Source organism: Solanum verrucosum, unplaced genomic scaffold (assembly GCF_900185275.1).
Source record: "Solanum verrucosum unplaced genomic scaffold, falcon-dt-bn FXZP01000208.1, whole genome shotgun sequence".
NCBI lineage: Eukaryota > Viridiplantae > Streptophyta > Magnoliopsida > Solanales > Solanaceae > Solanum > Solanum verrucosum.
Window position 1 is genome coordinate 522,867 of NW_026020329.1, and position 20,381 is coordinate 543,247.

Genomic DNA, 20,381 nt, shown 5'->3' on the forward strand with positions numbered 1-20,381 from the left:
CATACCTAGTACGAAAGGCCGTCTTGGGAATATCACACTCCCTCACCTTCACTTGATGATACCCTGACCGAAGATCAATCTTAGAGAAGTGACTAGCCCCATGCAATTGGTCAAATAAATCGTCAATCCTTGGAAGAGGATACCTATTCTTGACGGTGACCCTATTAAGTTGTCGATAATCAATACACATTCTAAGAGACCCATCTTTCTTCTTCACAAACAAAACCGGAGCACCCCAGGGAGAATGACTAGGTCTAATAAATCCCTTCTCTAACAAATCTTTTAATTGTTCTTTCAACTCTTTCAACTCTGCCGGGGCCATACGGTAAGGGGGGATAGAAATAGGTTGAGTATCGGGAAGGAGGTCTATACCAAGATCTATCTCCCTTTCGGGAGGGACACCGGGAAGGTCTTCTGGAAAGACATCTAGAAACTCATTAACAACCGGAATAGACTCAACAGGAGGGACTTTAGACTCCACATCATTGACTCTCACAATATGGTACAAGCACCCTTTGGAAATCAAACTATGGGCTTTAATGCAAGAAATGAATTTCCCCTTCACCACAACATCCCGGCTCTCCCACTCAAGAACGGGTTCATTAGGAAATCGGAACTTGACTTTACGAGTCCTACAATCAATAGAAGCATAATATGCATGCAACCAATCCATCCCAAGAATAACATCAAAATCCACCATGTTCAACTCAATAAGATCGCAAGGCAACAACTTATTCAATATGCAAACCGGACAATTTCTATACACTTTTCTAGCAACAATAGAGACACCAATGGGAGTAGATACTTCATATGACTCATGCAACAATTCCGACTCAACATGAAATTTTCTAGCAACTAAGGGGGTAACAAAGGAAAGGGTGGCACCCGGATCAATCAAAGTATAAACATCAAAATCAAAGATTTGCAACATACCGGTCACCACATCCGGGGTCTCATTAACACCTTGTCTACCATGCAAAGCATAAAATCGATTGTTCCTTGGGGCACCACTTTGAGAAGCACCTCTACCCAAAGGAGTAGTGTTAGCACTTCGGACCTTGTTGCGGATCTTGGGACATTCAAACCTCTTATGACCCACTTCTCCACATTCAAAGCAAGCACCCGAACCCTTCATGCAAGGACCACCATGCTTCCTCCCACACTTAGGGCATACATCCATAGAACCCACTTCACCTCCCCCTTGAGGTCTAGGAACATTGATAGCAAATCCCCGGTTGACATGAGGGTTTCCTCGGCCTTGATGAAATCTAGCACCCTTACGGAACCTATTCTCCAATCGGGCCCTCTTGGCCTCGTGCCCCCTTCTCTTCCTCAATTTCTCCTCCTCCATTTGCTCGGCATAAGTCATCAACCGAGACAAATCCATATCTCCAATGAGCATAGCGGACCGACACTCCTCACTAACCAAGTCGGATACACCCATCACAAATTTGTTCATCCTCGACCTAGAGTCGGCCACCAAGTGAGGTGCATACTTGGAGAGTTGGACAAATTTGAGCAACCCCCTTGAGTTGGTAAGCCGCCAATTCCGCCTTCTCACAAGCACCAACATCCATAATGGTCAAGATTTTGCATACCTCATCGATGAACTCTTGCGGGTCCTCATCCACCTTTGAACCATGGAAGACCGGAGGGTTCATCCTCATGAAATCTCTCACCCTTTCCCCCGGGGTGGTAGTTCGAGGAGCTTGGGCTCCTTGTTGCACTTGGTTAGATACCACTTGTGCAAGCATGGTGAGTGCATCACGGAGCTCACCATTGGTGGGTGGCTCTTCCGGTGATCGGGCCCGTCTTCCCCTCATGTTTGGCATGATGATCTAGCAATCAAAGAACAAGCGTTAGGGAGGAATCACCTTATCACACTCTAAGCACGACATAGAACATGAAGAAGGGAAACCTTTCCTAAAACGTTTTGTAGCCTCCCATTCATAGTCGTGGCGCGCTTCACAACTATGATTAGGACTCTACTCAACGCGGTGTGTTGGACTCCGAGGATTTAACAACCTAGTGCTCTGATACCAAGCTTGTCACGACCCAAGCCTAGGGCCTAGACGTGACATGGCGAATGAGGAACCCGAAGGAACCCCAAACAAGCCTCTCAAACTTGTCATCACACTTCATCGATCGCGGAAGTACATTCAACATTAATTAACGAGAAATAGGGACTAAGGCAAACCATTTCAAAATGACATCATAGAATAAGAGTCAAGCTCGTTTACAAAATACTTGTCCAACTCACACCTCTACATACATAGATAGGACGGGGGCCATGACATATTACCGGCTCCCCTCATAGTTAAAATACAATTGCAAGCTAAAGTCTCAAAACATAGGAGTAAGAAACATAACATAGCCCTCGAATTATTGAGGACTCACCAACAAACTCGGATAAGCGTCGTACTAGCCACGTGAATGGAGAGAAGGATCAAGAGTAGCTCCGGTCCCTACATGGTGACATCATGTAGGCAAAATATGCGTTAGTACTTGGAATGTACTAAGTATGCGGGGTGCAACACAACAATAAACAAGGACACAATCGAAATACAAGAAATAGTTTCATAGGCATTATGAATAACAATATGAGGATGCATGATCAAAGTGAAGTCAAAACATGTTTAAGTAAATCTATACTAATAGTAGATATCATATGTGTATGCATGATCCAACCAATCTATAACCCCAACTTAGGATGGGGGATGCCGTTCACACCCGGACACCCTGGTGGCAAGGTATAAACCCCTCACATGGTTGATGTTGGTCACACCCCAAGCATCCTAGGTGGTGAGATATAAACCTCTCACATGGTTGATGTTGGTCACACCCCAAACATCCTAGGTGGTGAGATATAAACCTCTCACATGGTTGATGTTGGTCACACCCCAAACATCCTAGGTGGTGAGATATAAACCTCTCACATGGTTGATGTTGGTCACACCCCAAACATCCTAGGTGGTGAGATATAAACCTCTCACATGGTTGTCCGGTTCTTTTCCCCCGGACCGGGCATGGTCATGCAACACTTTATATAGGAAATTCTCATTAGGCTCTAATGCAATCTCACGTATGGAATGAACATATACACAAGCTTAGTTTGTCATCAACACATCTTTGAAGTTCCATACATCTCATAACTCAAGCTTTAAAACATCAATTTATCAATTCTCCATAGTTGGACATTTTGTCAAACACCTTGAAGGCATGTAATGAAATCAAAGAGCATGGAAATTAGGGTAGTAATTATGCAACCAAAACAGTGAACAACCTACAACAACACCTTTACATTCATAACATGATCACATTATCTTCATTGGATTCTCATTCATATAATGTCATGATAACACTCCAATTTCTCATACTATGCCTTTAAGGCCATAAGCCTCACATACCAATACACCAACAATACACCATAAAATAAGCATGGGTAATGACATACTTCAACAATCTAAAGACCTTTAAACAAGTTTGATTCATATACATTCATTATCTAGCAACCACTTCATAAAGGCATAAACTAGGAATAGAGAGAAATCATGGGTTCATGGAGTATTTTCATCTTAAATCATCAATACAACAACAATATAACCATAAAGTGCCATTAGAAACCTTTTAAAACCATTTGATGGAAGAACCCATGAGATTGAGTGAAAACCTAGATTTTTCATATTTTGAAGTAACTTTGGATTTGGCTCCTTGTATGGAAAATTAGACAAGGATCAAGACCCCCATACCTTTGCTATGATCTCCCACGAAAATTGATGAAGAAAGCCTTGAATCCAAAGCCATAGCTCCCACTTCTTCTTCTTCTTAAATGGAGGATTGTAGAGAGGGAAATGTTTTTTTTTGGGATGGGAATTGGATTATGGTATCTAGGAATTAATATAAGTCCTTTGAAAAAAAGGGTCCAACACTTAGAAAAAAAAACAGGCGGGTGAACAGTAGATGAACAGTAAAATCAGCTACTGGAATTTGGATTTTCTGCCGAACAGACTTTACGAAAATGGGCATAACTTCTTCGTCCGAACTCCGAATAAGGTGAAACGAAGTGCGTTAGATAGCTAACTCAAAGGGCTTTCCATGGATATATTATTGGCCACCAAATAATTTGTGTGCTAGGAGATATGACCCTCCAAAGTAGACCCTCGAAAAAGGCTTCACTTGGAAATTTTGGATTTTGATACGGTTGCTCTAAAATTTGGGTTAGACCCATTTCCCACTCAATTTGACCCCCTAAACAAGAATATGAAGTCGGATTTTCGAAAAACGAAACGGATTTTGAGATATATGGAAATTACAATTATAGGTGTTTCCGAAGCACATTTTCGGGCATTTTTTTGGGGTCGTTTCAGTTTTATAATCCTAAAATACGCCTAGGGTTTTAGTTGAGAATTCAAGAAGAGAAAAAAAGAAGAGAAAAGAAGCGTTCGTCGAGATTCTTGCACCTTGTTGCGGATTTTCGCCATGGGTTTAATCCCTAAGAGGTATGTAAGCTTCCATAGTGTTGGGTTCTTTCACCCACACACCAATCATGATTTATTCAGTGTAATTTCGTTATTGAAATTTAAAGATTAGAGTTCTTGATGAGTTCTTGAAGTTTCATTTAGTTTTGATGTAAGATTCTGCTTGAGTCAACTTTAAACGACCATATCTCTTAGAATATTAAGAGTTAAGTGAGCCATAACCTGTCCAATTAAAGGTAATTGAATCTACTTTCCAACCCCACCAGTTTCACATCAATCCAATATCTGAGTAAAACGTTATGACTATTTTAGTAACCTATACAGTGCTGTTACGAATTAGCCGATGGGAAACTATTGAAAATAATCGTTTTTGTCTTTTTACCTCCAAGAAAACCATCAAAGAATTTCTTGACTAATTAAAAAGCTAAAAATAATCAGATTTTCATCTTCACTCATGAAAATCATAATTTTTGGCTGTAGAGATTTTAAGAAACTAACTCGAGAATCTCAAGAAAGGTTTTCTTGATTGTTTACCTTCAAGATAGGGTTTCAAGGTTTCTAATCAAGTTCTTCTTCAAGATTCTTCAAGAATCTTGTTCTTCTAGGTATGTAAGGCTATCACAGTGTTGGACTAGTTCGTCCTCACGCCCTACCTCTACTTTCAGATCAGTAAAAGAGTAATCTAAGATACTTTCCCTAGATTTGAGTATTCTTGAGATAAGTTGATTTTGAGTTCTTGAATTCACGTTTCTTTTAAAGGTTATATTCCTAATTATCGAATAGCTATATTGTTATTGAGATCCTTCATATCATGAATCATAACTCTTGAATTCATAATTCAAATTCAAGAGAGAGTTAAGAGTAGAGTTCAAGAAAGCCTTTGAGTTCAATTGTGAATCCTTTGAGATCAACTATCGATTTGAACTAAGTTTTGAGGAAGTAAGTCAGAGAATGAGAAGAGTCACATAGATAGGTTTCATAATGTTATGTAGACCTACGAGTCAAGTCTTTCATGCCCATAAATTCCGCATGAACTCCAGAAGTTGAGTATCTTTGAGAGGAGTAGTATCTTCAAGTTCTAAGTCTTGAGTATTGAGTTCCTAATCCCCTTTGAGATTATATTTCTAAGCATGGGACTATTACATGTTACCCATAAAGTCTTTGAGTTGAATTGTTCATGCCCATAATTCCGCATGAATCCTATAAGTCGAGCAGTCTTGAGAAAAGAAGTATCTTTGAGTCTTTGAGTTGAGTCGTTCATGGTCATAATTCCACATGAACCCTCTTAGTTGAGCATTCTTGAAATGAGTAGTATTATTGAAGTTCTTGAGTTCCAAGTATTTGAGTTATATCTGTGGTTATTGAAAACCTTGCATTGAGTCGTTCATGTCCATCATTCGACACGAACCACATTTTAAGAAGTCTTTTACAAATGCTTTACATTTGTTTTAAGACTTAAGTTTTGAGTTTAGTAAAGAGTGAAGAGTAAAGTTTGAAGTCCTTTTCTTCAAAAGTATATGGGGACTAAGTATTCCCAAAGGGTTTATAAATGTTTTCACATTTAAATATGAACAGAAATTGAGATTTCCAAAGGGCCTTCGGGCTAGTTTTCAAAAAAGAGTAATAGCTTTCTAAATGAAGCAAGTAGGGAAACTGAGATTTCCAAGATAGCTTTTGAGCTAAGTTTTTGAGCAATTATCTCAAATCAGCAGAAAGAAGTATGTTTTTAAAACATAAGAGCTAGTATATTTTTTGGACTAGTATTGAGCACCGATATGGGGGAGAGTTCAGACAACTCACAGCCCCCATAAACCATGTAGCCATCATGGGTAGAAAAGGGTCATACTTTTTAGGTGAACCCTTTTCACGTAGACTAGTGGATCCATTAGTAGTTAAGGTCCTATACCTTTGGCCGGGTATAGGATGCGCTGGCAGCGTGAGGTAGATCGATGTATCATCACTATAGCTCTTATGTGATGGTTTTTGGTTAGAGAAACTCCCACAGAAGTTATTGTATTTTTAAATACATCAGTTTATTGTATTTTTACATTCATTTCAGAGTTATGTTGTATCCTTGCATACACACAGATTTGACAGCATGTTGTTAAACAATTTGTTTCTTTATATTGCACTTGTTTTAAATTGCTTTATATTGAAATGAGTTCAGTCATATTTAGTTGAGTATCCAAAGTTGAGTATCCAGAGTTGAGTATCTAGTGTCAAATATCATATCTTTGAGTCGAATATCATATCCTTGAGTTGAGTATCTAATCTCGGAGTTGAGTATCTTATCCATGAGTACTTCTGAGTTGAGTAAGTTTGAGTAATTTTGAGTACCCTTGAGTATTCTTTGAGTTGAGTAAGTGTGAGAAGAGGTAAGTATGTTTCATTTCTATCAAGTTTCAAGCTTATGTTTATGTTTTAGAATTGCTCTTACATGCTCGTACATTCCACGTACTGAACCATTTGGCCTGCATCTTCTCATGATGCAGACACAGGTATTCAGGATCATCAACAGGAGCTTCGTTGATACATCCGAGAGTTCGAGTTAGCTATGGTGAGCCTCCTTGATTTCGGAGGATTTCATTTATCTTTCAGTTGTATCAGTTGTTAAGATGTCGTGGGTCTTGTCCCGACTTCCATCTTTATCAGTTAGAGGCTTCATAGATAGTCAGTATAGTTGAGAAGTTTGTATCATTTATTTTATTAAATGTTTCAACGACTAAAGTTTCCTTTTTATGGCGAGTTGTATATATTTTATTATACAGAGTTTTCTTTGGACTTAAAGTTTGTATTTAAGTTTTACGAACTTTTATTTCAGTTTTTAAGCTTTGTATGCTTGAATCAGTTTTCCGCTTGTAGTCAGCCAGGATGAGGGTTCGCTTGGGGACCAGCAATGGTCTTCGAGTGCCGGCCACGTCCAGGGTGTAGGCTCGGGTCGTGACAAACTTGGTATCAGAGCACAGAGTTTAAGTGTCCTAGGGTGTCTATGAAGCCGTGTCAGTAGGATCTTGTTTATGGTTGTGAGGGCCCCACTTCTATAAATGAGGGACTACAGACATTTAAGAAAAGTTTCCCTTCTTTCATACTCTTAATCGTGCAATAGAGCTATGTCATAGAGACTTATTCTTACTCGTGCATTTCTCAGAATTATTCGACTACCCACCATACTAGAGGTGGTTGAAAAGTAGAGTCAATACTTTGTCGAGGAGTTGTTCTTAGCAAGAGTTTTAAGGAAGTCATGAGACTCTAGAGGGGCTTAAGAGAAGTCCAAGAGTAAGTTAAGTGTTCAGTTTCAGAGTAATGCCTTTATATTCATATGAATCGTGCATTTGAGCTAAAAGCGAGTTGTTCTATTGTCCTTAAGCCTTCTTTCAGCTGAGATCCTTTTTAAGAAGAATGTTTAGAGCTTGGGTAAGATTTTCACCCAAAAAGGTAACATGAGTTACGAGATCATGAGCAGTAGTAATGAAATAGCCCATAGTTAGAGGAAATTATGCAGAGGTTTAGTGATCCTAGAAAGGGATATAGTGATGAGGCAAACTATGTTATTATAATCATGCACCTATAGTAAATTATTAATGAAGAGTTTTCCCTTATGGGTAGACTAAGAAGTGATGAGTTGTGAATACTACATCATAGGAAGTAGAGTGTGTTGTAGCTAGAAAGGAACTTGTGATGAAGTGTCATTGTGTAGGTAATGACCAAGTGTAAGTGTTGAATAGAAGAGCATGAGTATACATGAGGCGATAGATCTAAGCTAGGCTTAAGATTTTGAGGGAGAGCCCATAATATTCAAAGTGTTATAGAACTAATTTGGCATTGATGTATAGCGAATGAGTGAATAGTACTTATGTTGCGAAGTCGAAGGTGATAGTAATTGTAAATATGAAGGCTAAGAGGTGACGATTAACTACTTGTCATAAGGTCCTAGTGGACGAGTTATTCTAAAATTTGCACATAATAGTAGTTGTAAGTTAGTATAGTAAGCGAGCAATCATATTAATATTCGGGTTTAGTCATAAATATTAAGCTTGAATTTGAAATGAGTGTCATGATCAAAAGAATGGCAACATGAGTGTGATGATGTTATTCTTGAGATTTGATCTAGAAGACTTGTCATAGAGTAGGTGAGAAATTGAGATGTTTACTGCAATGAATGTGAGTAATACATGTGAGAGACCCTAACCTTTAGCTAAGGGCAGTGAAGTGTGACTAAGTCACAAGAGTAAAAAGAGCAATAAGAGGTAGACCTTTTAGAGATGATGGAATATGTTCATAGCCTTCAAGTGTTAGCTTTAGACCTAAGGGGAGATGACAAGATGAGATATTGAGTCAAGTGTTTGAGATTAAGATGGTAATGAATTCAAAGAGTTTAGGGATGTCTTTTTAGAGGTCCTTTCTGTAATGGAGTGATGTTAGAAAGAGGAGGTTGATGTTCTTACCGTGTTAGTGATGGTGTGATAATTCCATCTAAGATTATTAACAATGAGGAAGAAGAGGATTAGATTTTACTAAGATAAATAGTTAAATGAGAGCCCTTAGTTGGATCTGAAGGAGTTGGTTAGTAGGAGTCCATGGAATTGATAGAATACTAAGCTTGAATGTGGTGTTAAACAGTGATAGTCTTGGGAGGAGATTCCTTATCGAGGTATAGAACCTGAACTAAATGATTTGGGTTAATCTTGAATGTAGTAAGAACATATCATTAGACACAGACCTTAGTAAGAGTAACCTATTGCATACCCAGTTCAGCCGTCATTCGAGGACGAATGATCCCAAGGGAGAGATATTGTAACACCCCATAAAAATTTTTGCACTAAGACTTGAACTATCCTTCGTTGTGAGTAGGATTTACGGAGGAATTAAAATTTCTTAAGTTTTAAGTTCACTAGATGTAGCACCTTGCGTTCGAAAAAGAACTAAATTGAAAATAGCAAAATCTGAAATTTTGCAAGTTATGCTTAAGTATGAGTTTTGGGTCGACTTCAAATGAGCATAACTCGTAGCTCAGAATGAGTTAGGTGTGGTACTAGATACCGTAGAAAAGACCTTTGAATTATCATTCCAACGCCGCCGAGTTTGCTAAGTTTCGAGGTTGGATGAGTGAGATATGGCCTTTTGAAGATAGGCTGCCCAGTTAAGGAAAGTTAGCCGAAAATAAAGAGGGGTATTTTGGTCTTTTCCTTACCCAATCAGATTTAATTCGTTTTTAGTAATATTTTAAGGGTCTAATCCTATTAGGTTCAGTTTTATAATCCTAAAATTCGCCTAGGGTTTTAGTTGAGAATTCTAGAAGAGAAAAGAAGAGAAAAGAGAAAGGATGAAAGCGTTCGTCGAGATTCTAGCACCTTGTTGCGGATTTTCGCCATGGGTTTAATCCCTAAGAGGTATGTAAGCTTCCATAGTGTTGGGTTCTTTCACCCACACACCAATCATGATTTATTCAGCGTAATTTCGTTCTTGAAATTTAAATATTAGAGTTCTTGATGAGTTCTTGATAAGTGTTCTTGAAGTTTCATTAAATTTTGATGTAAGATTCTGCTTGAGACAACATTAAACGACCATATCTCTTAGAATATTAAGAGTTACGTGAGCCATAACCTATCCAATTAAAGGTAATTGAATCTACTTTCCAACCCCACCAGTTTCACATCAATCCAATATCTGAGTTAAACGTTATGACTATTTTAGTAACCTATACAGTGCTGTTACGAATTAGCCGACGGGAAACTATTGAAAATAATCGTTTTTGTCTTTTTACCTCCAAGAAAACCATCAAAGAATTTCTTGACTAATTAAAAAGCTCAAAACAATCAGATTTTCATCTTCACTCATGAAAATCATAATTTTTGGCTGTAGAGATTTTAAGAAACTAACTCGAGAATCTCAAGAAAGGTTTTCTTGATTGTTTACCTTCAAGCTAGGGTTTCAAGGCTTCTAATCAAGTTCTTCTTCAAGAATCTTGTTCTTCTAGGTATGTAAGGCTATCATAGTGTTGGACTAGTTCGTCCTCACGCCCTACCTCTACTTTCAGATCAGTAAAAGAGTAATCTAAGATACTTTCCCTAGATTTGAGTATTCTTGAGATAAGTTGATTTTGAGTTCTTGAATTCACGTTTCTTTTAAAAGTTATATTCCTAATTATCGAATAGTTATATTGTTATTGAGATCCTTCATATCATGAATCATAACTCTTGAATTCATAATTCAAATTCAAGAAAGAGTTAAGAGTAGAGATCAAGAAAGCCTTTGAGTTCAATTGTGAATCCTTTGAGATCAACTATCAATTTGAACTAAATTTTGAGGAAGTAAGTCAGAGATTGAGAAGAGTCACATAGATGAGTTTCATAATGTTATGTAGACATACGAGTCAAGTCTTTCATACCCATAAATTCCGCATGAACTCCAGAAGTTAAGTATCTTTGAGAGGAGTAGTATCTTCAAGTTCTAAGTCTTGAGTATTGAATTCCTAATCTCCTTTGAGATTATATTTCTAAGCATGGGACTATTACATGTTACCCATAAAGTCTTTGAGTTGAATTGTTCATGCCTATAATTCCGCATGAATCCTATAAGTCGAGTAGTCTCGAGAAGAGAAGTATCTTTGAGTCCTTGAGTTGAGTCGTTCATGGTCATAATTCCGCATGAACCCTCTTAGTTGAGCATTCTTGAAATGAGTAGTATTATTGAAGTTCTTGAGTTCCAAGTATTTGAGTTCTATCTGTGGTTATTGAAAACCTTGCATTGAGTCGTTCATGTCCATCATTCGACACGAACCACATTTTAAGAAGTCTTTTACAAATGTTTTACCTTTGTTTTAATGCTTAAGTTTTGAGTTCAGTAAAGAGTGAAGAGTAAAGTTTGAAGTCTTTTTCTTCAAAATTATATGGGGACTAAGTATTCCCAAAGGGTTTATAAATGTTTTTACATATAAATAAGAACAGAAACTGAGATTTCCAAAGGGCCTTCGGGCTAGTTTTCAGAAAAGAGTAATAGCTTTCTAAATGAAACAAGTAGGGAAAATGAGATTTCCAAGATAGCCTTTGAGCTAAGTTTTTGAGCAATTATCTCAAATCAGCAGAAAGAAGTATCTTTTTAAAAAATAAGAGCTAGTATATTTTTTGGAGTAGTATTGAGCACCGATATGGGGGAGAGTTCAGACAACTCACAGTCCCCATAAACTATGTAGCCATCCTGGGTAGAAAAGGGTCATACTTTTTAGATGAACCCTTTTCACATAGACTAGTGGATCCATTAGTAGTTCAGGTCCTATACCTTTGGCCGGGTATAGGATGCGCTGGCAGCGTGAGGTAGATCGTTGTATCATCACTATAGCTCTTATGTGATGGTTGTTGGTTAGAGAAACTCCCACAGAAGTTATTGTATTTTTAAGTACATCAGTTTATTGTATTTTTACATTCATTTCAGAGTTATGTTGTATCCTTGCATACATACAGATTTGACAGCATGTTGTTAAACAGTTTGTTTCTTTATATTGCACTTGTTTTAAATTGCTTTATATTGAAATGAGTTCAGTCATATTTAGTTGAGTATTCAAAGTTGAGTATCCAAAGTTGAGTATCCAGAGTCAATATCATATCCTTGAGTTGAGTATCTAATATCGGAGTTGAGTATCTTATCCATGAGTACTTCTGAGTTGAGTAAGTTTGAGTAATTTTGAGTACCCTTGAGTATTCTTTGAGTTGAGTAAGTTTGAGAAGAGGTAAGTATGTTTCATTTCTATCAAGTTTCAAGCTTATGTTTATGTTTTAGAATTGCTCTTACATGCTCGTACATTCCACGTACTGAACCATTTGGCCTGCATCTTCTCATGATGCAGACACAGGTATTCAGGATCATCAACAGGAGCTTCGTTGATACATCCGAGAGTTCGAGTTAGCTATGGTGAGCCTCCTTGATTTCGGAGGATTTCATTTACCTTCAGTTGTATCAGTTGTTAAGATGTCGTGGGTCTTGTCCCGACTTCCATCTTTATCAGTTAGAGGCTTCATAGATAGTCAGTATAGTTGAGAAGTTTGTATCATTTATTTTATTAAATGTTTCAACGACTAAAGTTTCCTTTTTATGGCGAGTTGTATATATTTTATTATACAGAGTTTTCTTTGGACTTAAAGTTTGTATTTAAGTTTTACGAACTTTTATTTCAGTTTTTAAGCTTTGTATGCTTGAATCAGTTTTCCGCTTGTAGTCAGCCAGGATGAGGGTTCGCTTGGGGACCAGCAATGGTCTTCGAGTGCCGGCCACGTCCAGGGTGTAGGCTCGGGTCGTGACAAACTTGGTATCAGAGCACAGAGTTTAAGTGTCCTAGGGTGTCTATGAAGCCGTGTCAGTAGGATCTTGTTTATGGTTGTGAGGGCCCCACTTCTATAAATGAGGGACTACAGACATTTAAGAAAAGTTTCCCTTCTTTCATACTCTTAATCGTGCAATAGAGCTATGTCATAGAGACTTATTCTTACTCGTGCATTTCTCAGAATTATTCGACTACCCACCATACTAGAGGTGGTTGAAAAGTAGAGTCAATACTTTGTCGAGGAGTTGTTCTTAGCAAGAGTTTTAAGGAAGTCATGAGACTCTAGAGGGGCTTAAGAGAAGTCCAAGAGTAAGTTAAGTGTTCAGTTTCAGAGTAATGCCTTTATATTCATATGAATCGTGCATTTGAGCTAAAAGCGAGTTGTTCTATTGTCCTTAAGCCTTCTTTCAGCTGAGATCCTTTTTAAGAAGAATGTTTAGAGCTTGGGTAAGATTTTCACCCAAAAAGGTAACATGAGTTACGAGATCATGAGCAGTAGTAATGAAATAGCCCATAGTTAGAGGAAATTATGCAGAGGTTTAGTGATCCTAGAAAGGGATATAGTGATGAGGCAAACTATGTTATTATAATCATGCACCTATAGTAAATTATTAATGAAGAGTTTTCCCTTATGGGTAGACTAAGAAGTGATGAGTTGTGAATACTACATCATAGGAAGTAGAGTGTGTTGTAGCTAGAAAGGAACTTGTGATGAAGTGTCATTGTGTAGGTAATGACCAAGTGTAAGTGTTGAATAGAAGAGCATGAGTATACATGAGGCGATAGATCTAAGCTAGGCTTAAGATTTTGAGGGAGAGCCCATAATATTCAAAGTGTTATAGAACTAATTTGGCATTGATGTATAGCGAATGAGTGAATAGTACTTATGTTGCGAAGTCGAAGGTGATAGTAATTGTAAATATGAAGGCTAAGAGGTGACGATTAACTACTTGTCATAAGGTCCTAGTGGACGAGTTATTCTAAAATTTGCACATAATAGTAGTTGTAAGTTAGTATAGTAAGCGAGCAATCATATTAATATTCGGGTTTAGTCATAAATATTAAGCTTGAATTTGAGATGAGTGTCATGATCCAAAAAATGGCAACATGAGTGTGATGATGTTATTCTTGAGATTTGATCTAGAAGACTTGTCATAGAGTAGGTGAGAAATTGAGATGTTTACTGCAATGAATGTGAGTAATACAAGTGAGAGACCCTAACCTTTAGATAAGGGCAGTGAAGTGTGACTAACTCACAAGAGTAAAAAGAGCAATAAGAGTTAGACCATTTAGATATGATGGAATATGTTCATAGCCTTCAAGTGTTAGCTTTAAACCTAATGGGGATATGACAAGATGAGATATTGAGTCAAGTGTTTGAGATTAAGATGGTAATGAATTCAAAGAGTTTTGGGATGTCTTTTTAGAGGTCCTTTCTGTAATGGAGTGATGTTAGAAAGAGGAGGTTGATGTTCTTACCATGTTAGTGATGGTGTGATAATTCCATCTAAGATTATTAACAATGAGGAAGAAGAGGTTTAGATTTTACTAAGAGAAATAGTTAAATGAGAGCCCTTAGTTGGATCTGAAGGAGTTGGTTAGTAGGAGTCCATGGAGTTTATAGAATACTAAGCTTGAATGTGGTGTTAAACAGTGATAGTCTTGGGAGGAGATTCCTTATCGAGGTATAGAACCTGAACTAAATGATTTGGGTTAAGCTTGAATGTAGTAAGAGCATATCATTAGACACAAACCTTAGTAAGAGTAACCTATTGCATACCCAGTTCAGCCGTCATTCGAGGACGAATGATCCCAATGGGGAGATATTGTAACACCCTAGAAAAATTTTTGAACTAAGACTTGAACCATCCTTCGTTGGGAGTAGGATTTTACCGAGGAATCAAAATTTCTTAAGTTTTAAGTTCACTAGATGTAGCACCTTGAGTTCGAAAAAGAACTAAATTGGAAATAGCAAAATCTGAAATTTTGCAAGTTATGCTTAAGTATGAGTTTTTGGTCGACTTTAAATGAGCATAACTCGTAGCTCAGGATGAGTTAGGTGTTCTACTAGATACCGTAGAAAAGACCTTTGAATTTTCTTTCCAACGCCGCCGAGTTTGCTAAGTTTCGAGGTTGGATGAGTGAGATATGGCCTTTTGAAGATAGGCTGTCCAGTTAAGGAAAGTTAGCCGAAAATAAAGAGGGGTATTTTGGTCTTTTCCTTACCCAATCAGATTTAATTCGTTTTTAGTAATATTTTAAGGGTCTAATCCTATTAGGTTCAGTTTTATAATCATAAAATACGCCTAGGGTTTTAGTTGAGAATTCAAGAAGAGAAAAGAAGAAGAGAAAAGAGGAGAAAAGAGAAAGGATGAAAGCGTTCGTCGAGATTCTTGCACCTTGTTGCGGATTTTCGCCATGGGTTTAATCCCTAAGAGGTATGTAAGCTTCCATAGTGTTGGGTTCTTTCACCCACACACCAATCATGATTTATTCAGCGTAATTTCGTTCTTGAAATTTAAAGATTAGAGTTCTTGATGAGTTCTTGATAAGTGTTCTTGAAGTTTCATTAAGTTTTGATGTAAGATTCTGCTTGAGTCAACTTTAAACGACCATATCTCTTAGAATATTAAGAGTTACGTGAGCCATAACCTATCCAATTAAAGGTAATTGAATCTACTTTCCAACCCCACCAGTTTCACATCAATCCAACATCTGAGTAAAACGTTATGACTATTTTAGTAACCTATACAGTGTTGTTACGAATTAGTCGACGGGAAACTATTGAAAATAATCGTTTTTGTCTTTTTACCTCCAAGAAAACCATCAACGAATTTCTTGACTAATTAAAAAGCTCAAAACAATCAGATTTTCATCTTCACTCATGAAAATCATAATTTTTGGTTGTAGAGATTTTAAGAAACTAACTCGAGAATCTCAAGAAAGGTTTTCTTGATTGTTTACCTTCAAGCTAGGGTTTCAAGGCTTCTAATCAAGTTCTTCTTCAAGATTCTTCAAGAATCTTGTTCTTCTAGGTATGTAAGGCTATCATAGTGTTGTACTAGTTCGTCCTCACGCCCTACCTCTACTTTTAGATCAGTAAAAGAGTAATCTAAGTATTTTCCCTAGATTTGAGTATTCTTGAGATAAGTTGATTTTGAGTTCTTGAATTCACGTTTCTTTTAAAAGTTATATTCCTAATTATCGAATAGCTATATTGTTATTGAGATCCTTCATATCGTGAATCATAACTCTTGAATTCATAATTCAAATTCAAGAGAGAGTTAAGAGTAGAGTTCAACAAAGCCTTTGAGTTCAATTGTGAATCCTTTGAGATCAACTATCGATTTGAACTAAGTTTTGAGGAAGTAGGTCAGAGAATGAGAAGAGTCACATAGATGAGTTTCATAATGTTATGTAGACCTACGAGTGAAGTCTTTCATACCCATAAATTCCGCATGAACTCCAGAAGTTGAGTATCTTTGAGAGGAGTAGTATCTTCAAGTTCTAAGTCTTGAGTATTGAGTTCCTAATCCCCTTTGAGATTATATTTCTAAGCATGGGACTATTACATGTTACCCATAAAGTCTTTGAGTTGAATTGTTCATGCCCAAAATTCTGCATGCATCCTATAAGTCGAGCAGTCTTGAGAATAGAAGTATCTTTGAGTCCTTGAGTTGAGTCGTTCATGGTCATAATTCCGCATGAACTCTCTTAGTTGAACATTCTTGAAATGAGTAGTATTATTAAAGTTCTTGAGTTCCAAGTATTTGAGTTCTTTCTGTGGTTATTGAAAACCTTGCATTGAGTCGTTCATGTCCATCATTCGACACGAACCACATTTTAAGAAGTCTTTTACAAATGCTTTACCTTTGTTTTAAGACTTAAGTTTTGAGTTCAGTAAAGAGTGAAGAGTAAAGTTTGAAGTCCTTTTGTTCAAAAGTATATGGGGACTAAGTATTCCCAAAGGGTTTATAAATGTTTTCACATTTAAATAAGAACAGAAACTGAGATTTCCAAAGGGCCTTCGGGCTAGTTTTCAGAAAAGAGTAATAGCTTTCTAAATGAAGCAAGTAGGGAAACTGAGATTTCCAAGATAGCCTTTGAGCTAAGTTTTTGAGCAATTATCTCAAATCAACAGAAAGAAGTATGTTTTTAAAACATAAGAGCTAGTATATTTTTTGGAGTAGTATTGAGCACCGATATGGGGGAGAGTTCAGACAACTCACAGTCCCCATAAACCATGTAGCCATCATGGGTAGAAATGGGTCATACTTTTTAGATGAACCCTTTTCACATGGACTAGTGGATCCATTAGTAGTTCAGGTCCTATTCCTTTGGCCGGGTATAGGATGCGCTGGTAGCGTGAGGTAGATCGCTGTATCATCACTATAGCTCTTATGTGATGGTTGTTGGTTAGAGAAACTCCCACAGAAGTTATTGTATTTTTATATACATCAGTTTATTGTATTTTTATATATATTTCAGAGTTATGTTGTATCCTTGCATACACACAGATTTGACAGCATGTTTTTAAACAGTTTGTTTCTTTATATTGCACTTGTTTTAAATTGCTTTATATTGAAATGAGTTCAGTCATATTTAGTTAAGTATTCATAGTTGAGTATCCAAAGTTGAGTATCCAGAGTCAAATATCATATCTTTGAGTCGAATATCATATCCTTGAGTTGAGTATCTAACCTTAGAGTTGAGTATCTTATCTATGAGTACTTCTGAGTTGAGTAAGTTTGAGTAATTTTGAGTACCCTTGAGTATTCTTTGAGTTGAGTAAGTTTGAAAAGAGGTAAGAATGTTTCATTTCTATCAAGTTTCAAGCTTATGTTTATGTTTTAGAATTCCTCTTACATGCTCGTACATTCCACGTACTGAGCCATTTGGCCTGCATCTTCTCATGATGCAGACACATGTATTCAGGATCATCAACAGGAGCTTCGTTGATACATCTGAGTGTTCGAGTTAAATATGGTGAGCCTCCTTGATTTCGGAGGATTTCATTTACCTTTCAGTTGTATCAGTTGTTAAGTTGTCGTGGGTCTTGTCCCGACTTCCATCTTTATCAGTTAGAGGCTTCATAGATAGTCAGTATAGTTGAGAAATCTGTATCATTTATTTTATTAAATGTTTTAAAGACTAAACTTGCCTTTTTATGGCGAGTTGTATATATTTTATTATACAGAGTTTTCTTTGGACTTAAAGTTTGTATTTAAGTTTTACGAACTTTTATTTCAGTTTTTAAGCTTTGTATGCTTGAATCAGTTTTCCGCTTGTAGTCAGCCAGGATGAGGGTTCGCTTGGGGACCAGCAATGGTCTTCGAGTGCCGGCCACGTCCAGGGTGTAGGCTCAGGTCGTGACACACTGCTTCGTCGAAATTTTTTATGAAATATGTACAGTGTGAGAAGGGAAAAAACAGATATACAGTTATATATTATAAATGTGACACTCCTTCAATCAAAGTTGTCCGAAGCCCAATTGGTTTTTGGCTTGAAATTTGCAAGTGAGTTCGCAAGTTCTAACCTGTCTGGCCTCATTTTTTATGTTCTTTTCACTTGCCTTCTTTCTCACATGGTATTATTTTGAATACATTTTTAAAAAAAAAAGGAAATTATCGAAAGTTATTTTTTTTTTATAAAAAGGTATAGTTTTATATATATATGATGTTATATTGTTTATTTATTTTTTCATTTTAAAAGGTGACACTGCTTATGAAAAATCATGCGTACGCCACTGCCTTCATTATGCATAGTAGTCTTCCTTCAGCTGATATACTCTCTTATCTAATATTAAAATGAGTGAAGGATTGTTGGTTTGTTAGCATTTTAATACTAATATTTTAATATATTAATTTGCTTTATTTTGGAGTTAGAAGAATGCTGAAACATTCAGCAGTTAGTGGTTAGTTTCAATTGCTACCGTTGGTAGGCAAGTAGGCATTTGTGTCTTAAACTGCCTAATTACTCATGCAATTGGTTTTTGACTTGGCGGCCATGTAATGCCATTACTTTTGGCTTTATTGGCTGAATTCATTGTGAGAAAAAACATTCCAATGAACGTTGGAGTCAAGAATAATGGACAGCTTCTTCACCCGCCATTGATGGCATTGGTTAGCCCTCACATTACTTCATTCTTTATTCCACCATTATCCTTGTAACCTATGTAACTCCTAAGGCCATTCATCTTCACTATTTACTATCCCATTATCTTCCTATTGATTCCAAGGAAGACTTCTTCTAGTATAAATAGTGGTGATCTTCATTTGGTTTGGTACACACAACACACAAGAAAAATATAGAGTTCATAAAGTTTGTCCTAAAAGAGAGTTTTTATTAGTTGAAGGGAGGTGTTCTTTTTGTGGAGCTTTAAACTCAACTCTTGTCCAGAGTTGTTGAGTTATATTTTGTGATTAGGTTGTTGTATTCTAGAGGGAACAAGTCAAGAAGGATTACTGCTGGACCGGTGAAAAACATTTGCTGCAGTGGGCTTGAATCTCTTAAAGAGAGCGAGATATCCGCGCCTCAGCCTGAAAAGATTTATTTCTTCATTTTATTTTCTATTGTAATCTTGTAATTTTGTTATTTTGTAATTTTTCACTAACACTAATTATTTGAGTTATTTTATTTCAAAACTTAGATTGGAGTTGTTAAGTAAATTACCCAATGCAAGTGACACAAAATCAAGAGGAGCTTCTATCGACTCTCAATTTCATCATACTAGACTTCAGAATTACTGGAAGCCAATGAATGTCAGTGTGGTGAATAATGTGGTATAACATTATTTAGTCAATCGTCTCGAAAAGGATGTCAAATTTTTTTAAAAATAACTCAACTTTAAAATTTTCTTTTTTATGCTGGATGAAATAATTTATAACTATATAAATGTCAAAGGTTTAATTTGTTTTAAGCAACAACTTTTAAAAGTATTTTGTGCCTAGTCTGACAGTGCCACGTAACACTTATTAATGAAGGTTTTTTTGCAGACAATGATAAAGGCATTTGGAGATTGGTACATTGACAGGCAGTAGTATTATCTCATAGACAAGCATGACTTGCCAATCCCATAAAATAAACTCCTTGGATTATGCTGCTGGGGTTAGTTAAACACAAGGAAACTGCAAAAATGGCATGTAATATATATATATATAAAGGGGTTGTGAAATAAAGCATATATTAATTATTCAAGTACTTGTTACATGTATTTTGCAACAATCTGTGTGAGGTTGTATCTGTTTGCATTATGCTTGGCCCAAATTTGGTAAAATGGTTGCAACAAAAAGGAACCCCCAATATACCAGCTCTAGGCCTGGTGTTATTAGCAAGACACGTGGACGACTAAGCTGAACACACGTGGAGGAGTAAACTATATGCTTTAGTCCATTGGATGTTGAGTTGTTTAGGAATGAAACCAGACCAAAATGCAGCACTCGGAGGAAGAGCCAACGAATAGCACCAACTGTTATAGATCGATATCACCAGACGTTACTCCTTTGTAATTAAATGTCATTTAGTGTAAATTAAAAAGGAATGATTCTCGGTCATCAAACCCTGATTCATCCTTATAAAAGGAGATG

General features: G+C 36.8%; 1 pseudogene; it reads left to right on the plus strand.

The window, feature by feature from the left end:
• The window catches only part of LOC125836061 (pectin acetylesterase 8-like), a 35,435-nt pseudogene extending 15,561 nt beyond the window's left edge, over positions 1-19,874 (plus strand).
• The last annotated feature ends 507 nt before the right edge of the window (positions 19,875-20,381 follow it).